Source organism: Odontesthes bonariensis, chromosome 24 (assembly GCF_027942865.1).
Source record: "Odontesthes bonariensis isolate fOdoBon6 chromosome 24, fOdoBon6.hap1, whole genome shotgun sequence".
In the NCBI taxonomy this organism is placed as follows: domain Eukaryota; kingdom Metazoa; phylum Chordata; class Actinopteri; order Atheriniformes; family Atherinopsidae; genus Odontesthes; species Odontesthes bonariensis.
This window is the reverse complement of record NC_134529.1, coordinates 25,450,624-25,463,553: the sequence shown is the minus strand read 5'-3', so window position 1 is coordinate 25,463,553 and position 12,930 is coordinate 25,450,624.

Genomic DNA, 12,930 nt, shown 5'->3' with positions numbered 1-12,930 from the left:
ACCCAGAATTCTCATAAGAGAACGCTGCATCTTAAGTGGTCATAACATATTAGATTTGATTTTTAAAAGTGTGTAGGTGCCAAGAATCAACTTTTTATGATAGTTAACTCTTTGTAAGCATTGTTCTAACCGTTAAATTGGAACCTCTTGGGCAAACTGGCCCAGGCATGAGTTTATCTTTGTTCACTTCTCACTTCAACAACAAAGCAGAAAGTGAAAGTTCACACTTTGTGAAAATGGGTATTTAAAGATTAATCTTTTTGATAGAAGGATTCGGTTCAGTTCAACTAAAAAATGGTGACAATGCTCCTCTTCAATAGCACAATTTAATTAAAATTATTGTTCCGATTAAGCGTGGCTCTGTTTCTTTTTTTCTGCACTGATAGATTTTTAAAAAACTGAATCTCACCTATAATCATATTCTATTTCAAAATAGAATTTACAAGCTAATACAATCTGTGCATCTTTACTGTTGTTTGTTGCTGAGTTAAAATGTTGATGGTCCTTTAGCTTCTTTTAAAAGTTCTGCTCAAAAGAGAAAAAAATCTCTTTTCCACATCTCAGTTCAACATCTCATTACAATTACTATTTACCTTCACTAAGTACCATCTTGCCTTTTGTTCATTCTGTACACAAGGTGAAATGTTAAGCCAAAGAAAGAAAGCAATATAATCCGTTCCTGGATAACATGCTCCACAGTTGGACTGAAGGGATAAGTAAAAGTCTATAATCTATAATAAGAAGAAAGATTTCAAAATGTATCAAGACTAGTTTACCTCTCCTTGTCTTCTGGCTTCAGTAAAGGCTGTTGTCAGGACGACATTTTATTGCACTGGAGCCACAGACTAATTTTCATGTGTACCATACAGAGTATTTGTTAACTTCCCCATATTTTTTGTCTGAGTCACACACTTGTCTGGCCGGTTAAGTGACATGATTCCTGACAAATGCAGATGCACTGGTTTATTCTGCAGCAGAGCAGTTTGATCGGGATGATACTTCTGTTTAAACAGATTTGCATGTCTTGTTAGGTATCTTTGCTCATCAATCTGCTGAGAGAAAGAAAACATGTTCATAGTGTTTAACAGTTATTCTGTATTAATTCAGAGTTGATGATTATTCTTACAAAAATGTTTGCTTCTTTAGGATTGGAGATAATCTAAGAGGAAGAATCAGCAGTTGCATCTGGGTAACAACTCCAAAAGTTTACATCTTCATTTATATATTCCTAACATAAAAGCTCTCCCAAATTAATAATGGTGGCAATACAAGACAGCATCAGTACAAGTCTCTTCTTGAGTGGACCAGTTTAATCCCAGACTTAAACCAAGCAACTAACCCATTGAGGAAAGACCTGAAGATGACGGTTCACAGACAGATCAAGACTTTTTAATAGATTCATCAGGATATAAAACAAGGGAAGATTCATAAGAAGATATGTTTTTCATTGATTTAAGATCTAAACACTGACGACATTCATCAGCAAAAGTGTTGATGACTCAGTAACCACAATAATAATGGCCTGAAAGAATGGAGAGCCATAAAAGAAGCCTTTAGGTAAGTTGACAGGGAAGCATAGAGCGCTACCAGAGTGAGACTGAAAGACATCAAGGAAGTGGTGAATACTCATCATGTGTGCTGAATACCACGTAACTTAAAACAAAGTCACACTCACTCTGATCATCAGCGCCTCCAGGTGAACTGCCAACTATAAAAATCAACAGCTGATGAGAGAACAATTCTGATGAGGGTGAATACAAGCAAAGCTGAGGGGACTGAAGCTCTGTTGTGCTGCTAATATATCATCACCGCCATGATGTTTGTATTTTGCTTTTGTTACTGCTGATTGTGTTGTTTTTTTGCCACGGTTACTGAATTGCCTCCTGGGATAGATAAAGATTTCTGAATCCGAATTTTTACTGGCTGTGCAGTTAAAACATGTGTCAGTCAACTAACTGATGTTATTACTGACATATTTACTTACCGGTGATAAAAGAGTGTTCCTACCTTCTTTGAGACATCATTTCTGTGAAATTCCTTAAACACTTCCTGTCTGAATAAGTGTAACAAGTGAAACATCCTGGTAAGCCTGGTCTGTCACCAGTTTGCCTTAAGGGCCAACATAAGATGCCATCTCCACTGCTCTCCACACTGTCTTCACACATCCCTCACCCATGACTGCATAACCAAACACGAAGAGAGCTTTATTGTGGAGTTTGGTGACAGCACCACCATCATCAGACAACAAACAACAATAAAACTCCATTTGATGGGGGAAATTTAACAATCTTCTGAAAAGAAGTGGTACTTGGAGAATAATTTGCTGCTAAACATCAACAAAACATGTAGATCATCATGTTAGTATAGGGAGGACACAGAGACAGACCACTTTCTACATCATTAGAGTTGAGGTTAAGCAGATTAGCTGTTTTTAGTTCCTCAGAATAAATACCACGGAAAACTTGGAATGGTCATCACATATGTTCAAACTAGTTCAGAAAGCCTGTAATTTCGTGGATATCTCTGAAGGGTAAACTTTGGAGCCAAATTTTTGTGAACCTCTGTGGAGCTGCACTATGGATTGTCCTGACAAATGAAGACATCTGAGTACTCATCTACATCCAGCAGAGATACTGGAGCAGTCTTTGTTTTCAGGCTGTGGTACTACAGCTTTCACCACAATAGTTTTTGTTTTCCGGCTTCATAATTGATTAATTTTAATATTCAATCTTGTTAATTGAATTAAAGTTCTGAAATTTGGTATTACAACCTCTGTCAGAAAACTGATAGTAAACTGAATCCTAATTCCTGAATCTTGAAAACGAAAGGGGTGTTGAAAGTTTGTGAAGTGACTTCATGAGGAAATAGCAAAAAGAAATGAAAAATTAATGGATAGATACGTCTACTAACTAAAGTGGACTTTGATAAAAAGGGGGAAGCATGCAAATCTAACAAAAAACAACGGTGTCTCAGAGCACGATGAAAAAATCCCAAACAGAAATGTGAATTCCATCGCCAAAACCTTTTGTATTTCTGTCTTCATTTATATTTTGCTCACATAACTTTCAAGTTAAGCTACTTTCACAAAGTCCACTCCATTTTTGAGGTTGGAGGGGGTGTGATGGTAGCATCAGACTCAAAGTTTTTGCTTAAAGCAATACTATGTAACATTTCTACCTTAAAATAACAGCTTGAAAAAAATTGTGCGGCTAGAATGAGTTTTAATATTACGATTGGCCTGTCTCCTATGGCCTTCGGGGGTCTGACTTGGAATAACTGCGCTATGTAACTTTGCTGGACCGGCCCGGGAGCTGAGCGGAAGTACTTCGACTTGCTTTCTGGCACACCTACCGCAAAAACAAATAGACCCCTCTCACGCTCCCAGGTATAAGGCTAAGCTAGCGCAACATTGTCAGTACGATCATCATGGCAGAGGCACCGAAGAAACAGAAGAAGACGTTGACTGAGCAAGGAAGAGAACCGTACATTAACTCCAAGCCTGTAGGGGGAGCGCCATAATGGGCTTTTTGAGAAGTTACATAGTACAGTATTGCTTTAAGTTTGTGTCTCATCAGATGCAAATATGTCTTTAGACATTTGCTGTTTCGTTATGACTGGGAAATAAAACTATTTTACATCCTTGTAAAACTGCTATATTTCACACCGCAGATTAATTTAGCTATTACTCTTTTTTAAATGTAAAACTGAGCATGTCTGTGAGAAAGTGATCTTAATTATAGCATGACATTGAGAGAGTACAGAGTGGTGCTACAGAAGAGCCTTTCAGGAAAATGTCCACACCAGATAATGACAGCTGACTACTGGTTTGGGCGCTCACAAAATTAATGTAATTACAGCTTACAGTGGCTCTGAGCCAACAGCTCCAGGTACACATCTCCAAGGGTGAAAATAAAGGCCCCAAGGAATTTCTGTGCTCAGAAAGCTGTTCTATTTCTCTTTTATTTAGCTAATCTCTCCACCTATGGCTATTTGTGCTGGAGTCTAGAATATGCTTAATTTTCCACCTATAAATTCGTTTTTTTCAAGAAACAGTGCAGTTTAATAAAACCTACTGATAATTTAAAAGATCCAAGATCTCTATATAATCTTTAAATTAATTGTGGACCCAATTGAATCTGTTAATGTAGGCCTCTGATGCTGAAATGACATCTTGAATCTTGAAAAGATATGAAAGTATGATAATTGATAAGACTGTGGTCACTTTCTGTTTTGTGTTTGTACTGTATTTACCCTCAGGTCTGAAAAAAACCTTTATGTAAACTGCAGTTCCTGTACTTCATGTTTTCCAAACAATGGGGCCTGTATCAGTTTTGAGGCACTCTGCTTTCACAGTCAATACTGCTGTCTGTAAAGTGCATGCTTAGTTGATAAAAGTCCACTAGACTAGACTGCATATTAGTGTATCCTAGTGATTGGTAAATTGAATCCTGAAGCTGAGATGACACAAAGGAATAAATTTAGTATTTATCTTAATTTCTTTCTCTTATCATCCATGCTGCTTTAACCTGTACAGCACTTTGGTCAGCCCCGGTTGTTTTTAAATGCGCTCTATAGATAAAAGTTGAGTTGAGTCAATTAAATCATCATGTTTGCTGACTGAAATCTGTTTCACTGAATCTCAATAAATGAGATACTATCACTCATCCAACTCAGGCAATTTTAACAGTTTACTCCTTCAGTTTATCATCTCAACACCGCATTCTTTTTAAATGATATATTCAGCATTTCCTGGTTAACTGCACTTATTTGAAACTCTTCTTCCCCGTGACTGTTAGATTCGGTTCTTTTAGTTGGAAGCTCAAGAACGGACCGGAGTAATTCAAGTGAAAATTAAGTCTTTAATTGATGGCAACAAGTGAAGTATTTCAGCGCTGGTCTCGGTATGACAGAACTCTCGCAGGAATCCGTCATATCGAGCCACGATTTCCGGGTATCATTTGTATTTATAGCCTCATAGGTTAGACTCACACTCGATCGAGTATGATTGGACATGAGTAGGTTCAACATGCTTTGTCATATTCTCTGGATCAGCCCAAAACAATGTGTGTGTGTAAATCTGCCCTTGCTTTCCCAGGCTTTCCCAATTGTTTTGTCTTTCTACTCCTGGATCACTTTACCTAATAAATAAAGGATAAAATAACCCTAATAAGTTCACAGAACTCAAAAATTATTTTGTAACAGATTACACAAAAATATTTTAGTGATGTTTTTAAATGTTTTAAGTTTACATAAAATAAAATTACATGTGCAGTTGCCTTAAATTATCTAAACGTTATCTTACAAATATTGATATTTCTCAACTTATTATTAGGGAGTACTTCACTTAAAATTTTCAATATTTTCAACTCATATAATGCTGGAAATACACTAAAAAAATTCAGTATTTTCAACTCATATAATGCTGGAAATACACTCAAAAGTTTCAGTATTTTCAACTCATATAATGCTTGAAATACACTAAAATTTTTCAATATTCCTCAACTCATAATCTGGAGGACATGCACTCAAAATTAATTCTATACTGAAATATTGACACCACAGTGACAATTTAACTTTTTTTATTCAACACAATGTGCTTTTTAAAAGGCACGAATCAAAGGAGCTCAGTCAAACAAAGTGCTTGTCATAAATTAAAACAAAAGGAAAAGGAGATGACTCCAGCAAAACAAAATGTGTTATTCAGTAAACCTTTTGATAAAAACTCACAAAGGATTCATGATAAAACTCAAGATTATAAGCATAATCCATCCTCAACAACGACAACTATTAGAATGTACAGCAATTTAATAGTTTGAAAACGTTTTGGCACTTACTGTACCGTGAAGGCTGCAACTTAAAAAAAAAACAAAAAACATTCAAATAAAGTGCTTGTTACTACGGTGCCATACTTCAACTGGCAACATCAGGTAGTGCATCAAGGTTGGCATTAGGCCACAGAACATTAAACATGTATAGTGCATGAATTGAACACTCGTTTCCTAAAAGTTATTCAGTGCATAAACTTTGACTGAGCAATACGCCAATGTTGTGATATTTATCTATGAACAATCAATTTATTAAAAAAACAAAAAAACATCCTCAATTCTCACTTCAACAAATAGTCCATTCTGAGTGATTCACTCATTGAACAAATCATTCTTCAGCGTCAGGAGACGCCCTTTCGGTGGTTTGTTGTCCTCAAGACACATCACAACTTTTTGGATAAATGTGAATGTAAGCTCGAGATTCTTTGGGTACTGTAGGTCTAGCGCATAGATGTACCCAAAGAGCAGGAGAAATGAGTCAGCCAGATTTGTGGGACCAGTCACAAGTATTTCATCCTCCACGACAATACAGATGCTCTCAGGGCTGAGGAGGGCCGCTTCAGTACTGTCATCTGTGATGACTGTCAGAAGAGCCACCGGAGTGTCAGTGAGGTCTGGACCATCTGCTGACTACAAAACACAAATAATACAAGAATGAGTTCAGTCCCTCAAGGATACAAATCATGCTAATGTCTAGACATTACTGTTGCTTAGCACTTTGGACTTAGACTGCAACTTAGCTACATGTTTAAACAATTTTCTTTACATATGCTTATATCTTATGTTAGTTTCACACTTATCTGTTAGCATACTTTTTGTGGAATGCTTTATACTTACCTTTTAATTTATGTAATTTGTACATGTCAGTTTGCAGTAAACTTCATAAACAGGTCCTATTCCAGAAAGGAGGTTCAACAAACCGTGAACTCTGAGTTGACTTACTCTGTGAAGTGAAACTCTGAGTTTTCAGTTCCAGAACTGTTGTGGAGAAATTAGAGTCGAATCCCGCGTTGGTCAGCCGTCCATTGGGGAGTTTATTGAACAAACCGTCACAGCAAATGTGCATACAGAATGTACAAAATGTCCGCCGTCTTCCTTCTGTGATCTCTCTTTATGCTGGTCCTTATCAAAACAAGCGTACGTGGCACTCTCTGGAGGTGCCTAATGTTAAACAACTCATTCTAACTATCAACAATATTCATCTGAACCAGTCAGCAAGGCACACGATGTAACTAGGCCAGAAGTCATGAGAATGTCATGACATCCTTCTCCCACATAGTCCCCCCTGAAATCACTTATCAGTGATTTAATAAAGAAATAATCTAAAATGAAAGAAAATCATCCCACATAGTTAGTTAGTGCGAAAAACCCACCGGCTGCTACTTTCGTAACTCATGTTCTTATCTTGGGAAAATTCACCTACGGCCCCCCCCACTGGCGACCGACCACTTTACCAAGGTCGCACTCCGAACAGTTGACTGACACAATTGGCAATGGACATATTAGTGATCAGTTCTGATTGATAATACACATAGACTGAATACACCACCTTATTGTGGAATAAGCTGCCAGTAAATGTCCGGGAAGCAGACACCCTTTCCACTTTTAAGACCAGGCTTAAAACTTTCCTTTTTGATAAAGCTTATAGTTAGGGATGGCTCAGGTGACCCTGAAACATCCCATAGTTAAGCTGCTATAGGCCTAGACTGCTGGGGGGCCTCATCTGACACACCTTTCCTCACTTTACTCTCTTTATGTATATGTGACATTATTGTGGTCATTAACTCGTGTTTCCCTGTTCCAACAGATATCCTGAATGGTGTTACAGTGCCGCCGTCACGGTGCCCCCCCCCCCTTCTTTCTGTCTTCTCAAACCCCAGCTGGTCGAGGCGGATGGCCACCCTTCCTGAGTCTGGTTCTGCCAGAGGTTTCTTCCTGTTAAAAGGGAGTCGTTTCTCTCCACAGTCGCCTCAGGCACGCCGCTCAGGCCGGGAGATTGGACCGAAAAACAAAAAGTTTTCAGTGCAATCTGTTGGTTTTCTTAGCTAGGAAATTGTTTTTGAATTGGCTCTATATGAACGAATTGGATTATTTTATGAATTATGATTATTATTAATTAATTGAATTCCAATTGGCTTGAATTGGACTTACTATCTAAGTGCCTTGAGATGACATTTGTTGTATTTGGCGCTATATAAATAAAAATGAATTGAATTGAATTGAATTGAAAATCAGTTAATCACCGTTTTGTATCAACTACAATACATAAAATTATGGATTATCACACAACAATAGTAATAAAATGCAATGTAATGCAGCTCCTCCAGTCCCGTCCCATCTCCTGTACTCTGGTGTCGTCTGCTTCTGGCCGAACATCCGTCCGGCTGGGTCTGGAACTGCTAAGCTAACTCTGGGAGGAGAGGTCGCCAGTACGTCACTCCCAATCAAAGAGATCTTCAGCATCTCTTCTCCCTGTCAGACTATACTTGGTTCCACCCTCGAAGAAAGAAACTTGTGAACCGTCCGTTGGTAACCTTCATTCGTTGACCCGCTCTTCCCATGCGTTGGTCCTCAGACCTGGTCTCGCATGGTCATCTGCCTCCTGATTCCTTCCACTGTTCGTTTGAACATCACTTGCAGCAAACACCTCCTCAGAATGGGTATAATGCTAATGTTAAGGTTAGCATTTCGTTAGCCATAATTAGCATTGATCAGAAATACAATTAGCATTGATTAGCAATAGTTAGCATTGGTTAGCATTAGTAGCATTTGTTAGCATTTCGTGAGCCATAATTAGCATTGATCAGAAAGACAATTAGCATTGATTAGCAATAGCAATAACGCAAATATTGGTTTAAATCTTAATTAGCAATAGGTTAGCATTTATTAGCAACAGCTAGGAAGCTAACATCAATTGGCATTGGTTAAAAGTCAAAAAGCTAAATTAGCCTAACATTGAATTAACGTTGGTTTAATTTAAAAAAAACCAACCTAGAGCATAAGCTTTCAAAGCTAACGTAGGCTAACCTTAACATTAGCATTGACAACATCCAATCCAATAATTAGCTGCATCTAAGCTAAATTTTGCCGAGCATTAAATTAGCATTGATTAGAGTTAAATAATTAGTTAATTTAAATTGACTTTCAAAAAAAAAAAAAAAAGGGGGAATACGAATAATAAATAAGGAAAATTTAGAAAATAGATAAGTAAATAAAAAGAAAAAGTCAAAAGTCAATAGAAGGGAACTAACTAGTTGAAACAATGGATGTAACACCAACAATAACCATCAGCGCCAAACATCCTGAACATTCCAAAGATATTAAAAAGATATCTCTAAAATGGGAAAAAACGAACAAAAAATAACGTCTCACCCTGGCCAAAAGGTGGCACTTTCAATGGAACTACCTGTAAGATTATGGAACAAAGGATTAAAGCTTACAAACCAAAGGACAAAAGCAAAAAGAGACAGGAAAAGAGAGAGCTTGAATTAAAAGTTCTACATTTCTTTGAAAATGCAGAGCTATATCCAACACTGCCAGGAGCAGCAAACATACAAGGAGATTCTGAAATAAAAGATCATAAAATATCTCATGAACGTCCAGAACTACAAATAGCTACATCAAGCAGTCATGGAGCTCCTGAGCCAGACGCCGTCTGTAATTCAGATCAGGCAAGGGGACAGCTCCCACAATACCAAAAATCACCCGAACTGGCATCTCCAGTTCAAAAGGCATCTTCTGAAGAACATAAGAGTCCAACAGCGTCAGCACCGAGTTTGATAGAAATGACGCAGGGACAGTATGTGCCGTGGCAGACGCTCGACCTAGGGGGGCTGGTTGCTCGATTGCCGGACATTCACACAGGTGCAAGTAGATGGATAAGAGCTTTTGAACAAGAGACTGTGCATAAACTGTTGTCTGTGGGACACATTAAGGCAGTGTGGGCACTGTGTTTTGGAACTTCTACCATGGAGGGCATTTTGAGACACAGTGAGAATGACTGGATGTTGAGCCACCGAGCTGATGGAACTGATTTTAATGCATATCGAGCTGCACTCTGGAGAGAGTTACGAGCTGAGTTTCCTGTAAGAGTGGACCTGCAAGCATTAAAGGGGGAGCCACTGTCAGAAACAGAGAGTCCGGCTGTGTATATTGCACAACAATTGAAGAAATGGAGACAAGAGTCTGAGGGAGAAATCGAGAAGAGCCCAGCTTGGGTGACATTGTTCAGAGTTTCCATCAAAGAGGCTCTGCCTGCCCCAGTTCAGGGGAGGCTGGAGGATGTGGTGGGGTTGAATTCAATGTCACATGGACAATTCCGAGACCACGTGGTGCATGCAGTAAACAAATACAGAAAAGAACTGAAACGGAAGGAGCAGGAGGAGGATATGCAAAGGGAACTTGCACGGTTGCAGTTAGAAGAACTGCAAGCGAAGCAAGAAGTACGAAATGAGGCCATGACAGCGGGGGCCGCTGAACAGCCATTACAGGGGCAAGTCCATCGTCGACCCTGTCAAAGGTCAAGAAGAGGTGCACCTGGAGGACGAAGGTCCTCGGGGGCATGTTGGGCCTGTGGCGAGAGGGGACACTTTGTTTACAGCTGTCCGAGAGCACCGAGAAACCCGAGTGTTCGGCAGGACCGTGGCCAGTCCCTGCGGGGCGGAGCAAGTGGCCCGGCAGGTCCAAGTATTGGTTTACATTGACATATAGAGGTAAGAAGTACACTTACACCAGACGTACTCAAAAGGGTTTAAAAACCGCCCTCAGGTGTGTCATCATTACAAAACAAAACAAAGTTTTTAAGTTAAATGTGTCACGACTACTAAGTTTCTAAAACTCGAATTTTAATAGGTCACTGTTACTAGGACACAACAAAACAAAGTTTCTGAATTTAAAATTTAAATGTGCCACTATTACGAAGTTCTAAAATTTGAACGGAACAAAGCTTCTAATTTAAATTTTAGCATTGATAGTCTGAATTAGAGTATCTATTTAGCCCATAGGGAATTACTGATATCTCTCCATCCCACTTGGAGGGAGTAAGAAAAGCGCCATGTCCAAAATAAATGAATAAATAACTAATGAATAAATAAATAAAATTAAAATACAACAAGTATGATCTTCTTTTGGGAGGATTATGCAATAAAATGCACTTCCTCTGGAAGGAATCATGAAGATCCAAAGATCAAAGGTTGAAAGCACAACGGGAGAGGACAACCGAGGCTAAGTTAGCCTTTGGAAATTTGAAACGAAATTAGCAAAAGTCATCCAAAACGGCCAACACTAGTCTATGAGAAACCCATTTTTCGTACATGTCTCCAATAAAAACCATAAGATTTCAGAACTAATAAATCAGAGTAGGTATGTTGTGACTCGGACAGGATGTTTGCAGGTTGTGCATCTTTTGACACGTCCAGATGTGAATACAGAAGTGTACTACATCGGATCCTGCAGATGTCATTCCACGTGAGGTTGAAGGAGAACCACATGAGCGTGTGTCAGAAGCTGTGAGATACATTAAACTGAGACCTGACTTAGGAGCAACTCCACTTGTTCAGGCTGATGTCACTTACGTTGTGTATGGTTCATGTTGTGAGATCATTTGGGTGATCATGAGGTTTTGCAGTTGTGAAACAGGAAGGTGGAAAACTTTGTGACGGTGAAAGCTGAGAAGTGTGAACGGCCATGTTCGGCACAGTTGGCTGAACTGAAGGCATTAACGGAAGCATGTTGACTGGTGAAAGGTAAGGTTACGAATGTATACACAGATTCTGCATATGCTCATGATATTTGCTATTTGTTTGAAGCAGTTTGAAGCAGAGAGGGTTCAGGAGGTCAGACGGAAGTCCAGTGCGACAGGAGGTCCAAAGGAAGGAGCGGATTGCAGTCATGAAAATTGAAAATTGGCAGTGATAAAGTGTCAAATAATCGTAAAGGTAACAAAATGGTCGGTAAAGCGCGGCTGATGAAGCAGCGAAAGTAGCATCAAGGTGCCAGCTTGCTGTTTTGGCACCAATGGTGTTACTGGAGCCAGAGGTCGCGCCATCACAAGGATATTGGTCATACATGTTGGATAAATAGTCGTAAATTTTTTTGGTAAGAGAATTGATTCATCTGTTTGTCATTCCATCAGAGATTAGCTCAAATAATGGTTAAGTGTTTGTTTATAAAAGTGCAAGAGGCATTCTGCAGCAGCTGCGAATCAAGCAGCGCTGTGGGGCTGTTTATCATCCACAGAGTCAAGGGATGCATGAGAGGATCAATGGAACCTGGAAAGTGAAATTGAATTGAATCTGTGCTTCAACTAAACTAACTAGATGCTTTGCCGCTTGCACTAATGAGATGTCCTATGCAGACTCATAGAGTCACGCCCTAACACCGCATAAAATGCTAACGGGTCGACCCAGGCCGGCACCTCAGTTCCCACTTGAGCAGGTGCAAACAGAGTGGACAGCTTACATGAAGCAATTAACTGCAATCCACAGAACAATCTATCTACAGGAGGAGTTCAGAGACTTGAGTCTCAAACAGCTGGTTGAGAGGCCAGTGGTGCCAGGCGACCAGGTGCACATCGAAGTGTTCCGGAGGAAGTGGCTTGAGCCAAGACGGAAAGGACCGTACACAATGGTGCGAGCAACGCCAACAGCAGTTCAAATGGAAGGTAGCAACACATGGTACCATTTGAATCACTGCACCAAGGTTCGGACTAAAGACACAGACGGAGTTAAGTCCGAGGGAAAGGATGAACAAAAGGAAGAGGTTAAGATTTCTGACACTGTGAGCATCCAGGTGTGGGTGTTGGCCGACAGCGTGGGCTCAGGAGAACGAAGCCTGGAGATGTTGGACGGGATCCCGCAGACAGGAGAGGCTGGAAGGGTCCCGTGATGAAGCCACCCCGCAGGGAAGTAGCCAGCCTGGGTCAGATGAGTATGATGCAACAATACACACCCACTCAGACCATGCCACGCCACAAACTTTGCCAGCAATACACACTAGAGCTAGTCGTGAAGAGGTATCTGCTAAGCTTGAATTTAAGTTCATGGAATAAACGATTTGAGGAAGTGTGGATCATGGGTCCGGTGGAGGAGACGACGAAATCGCTGCC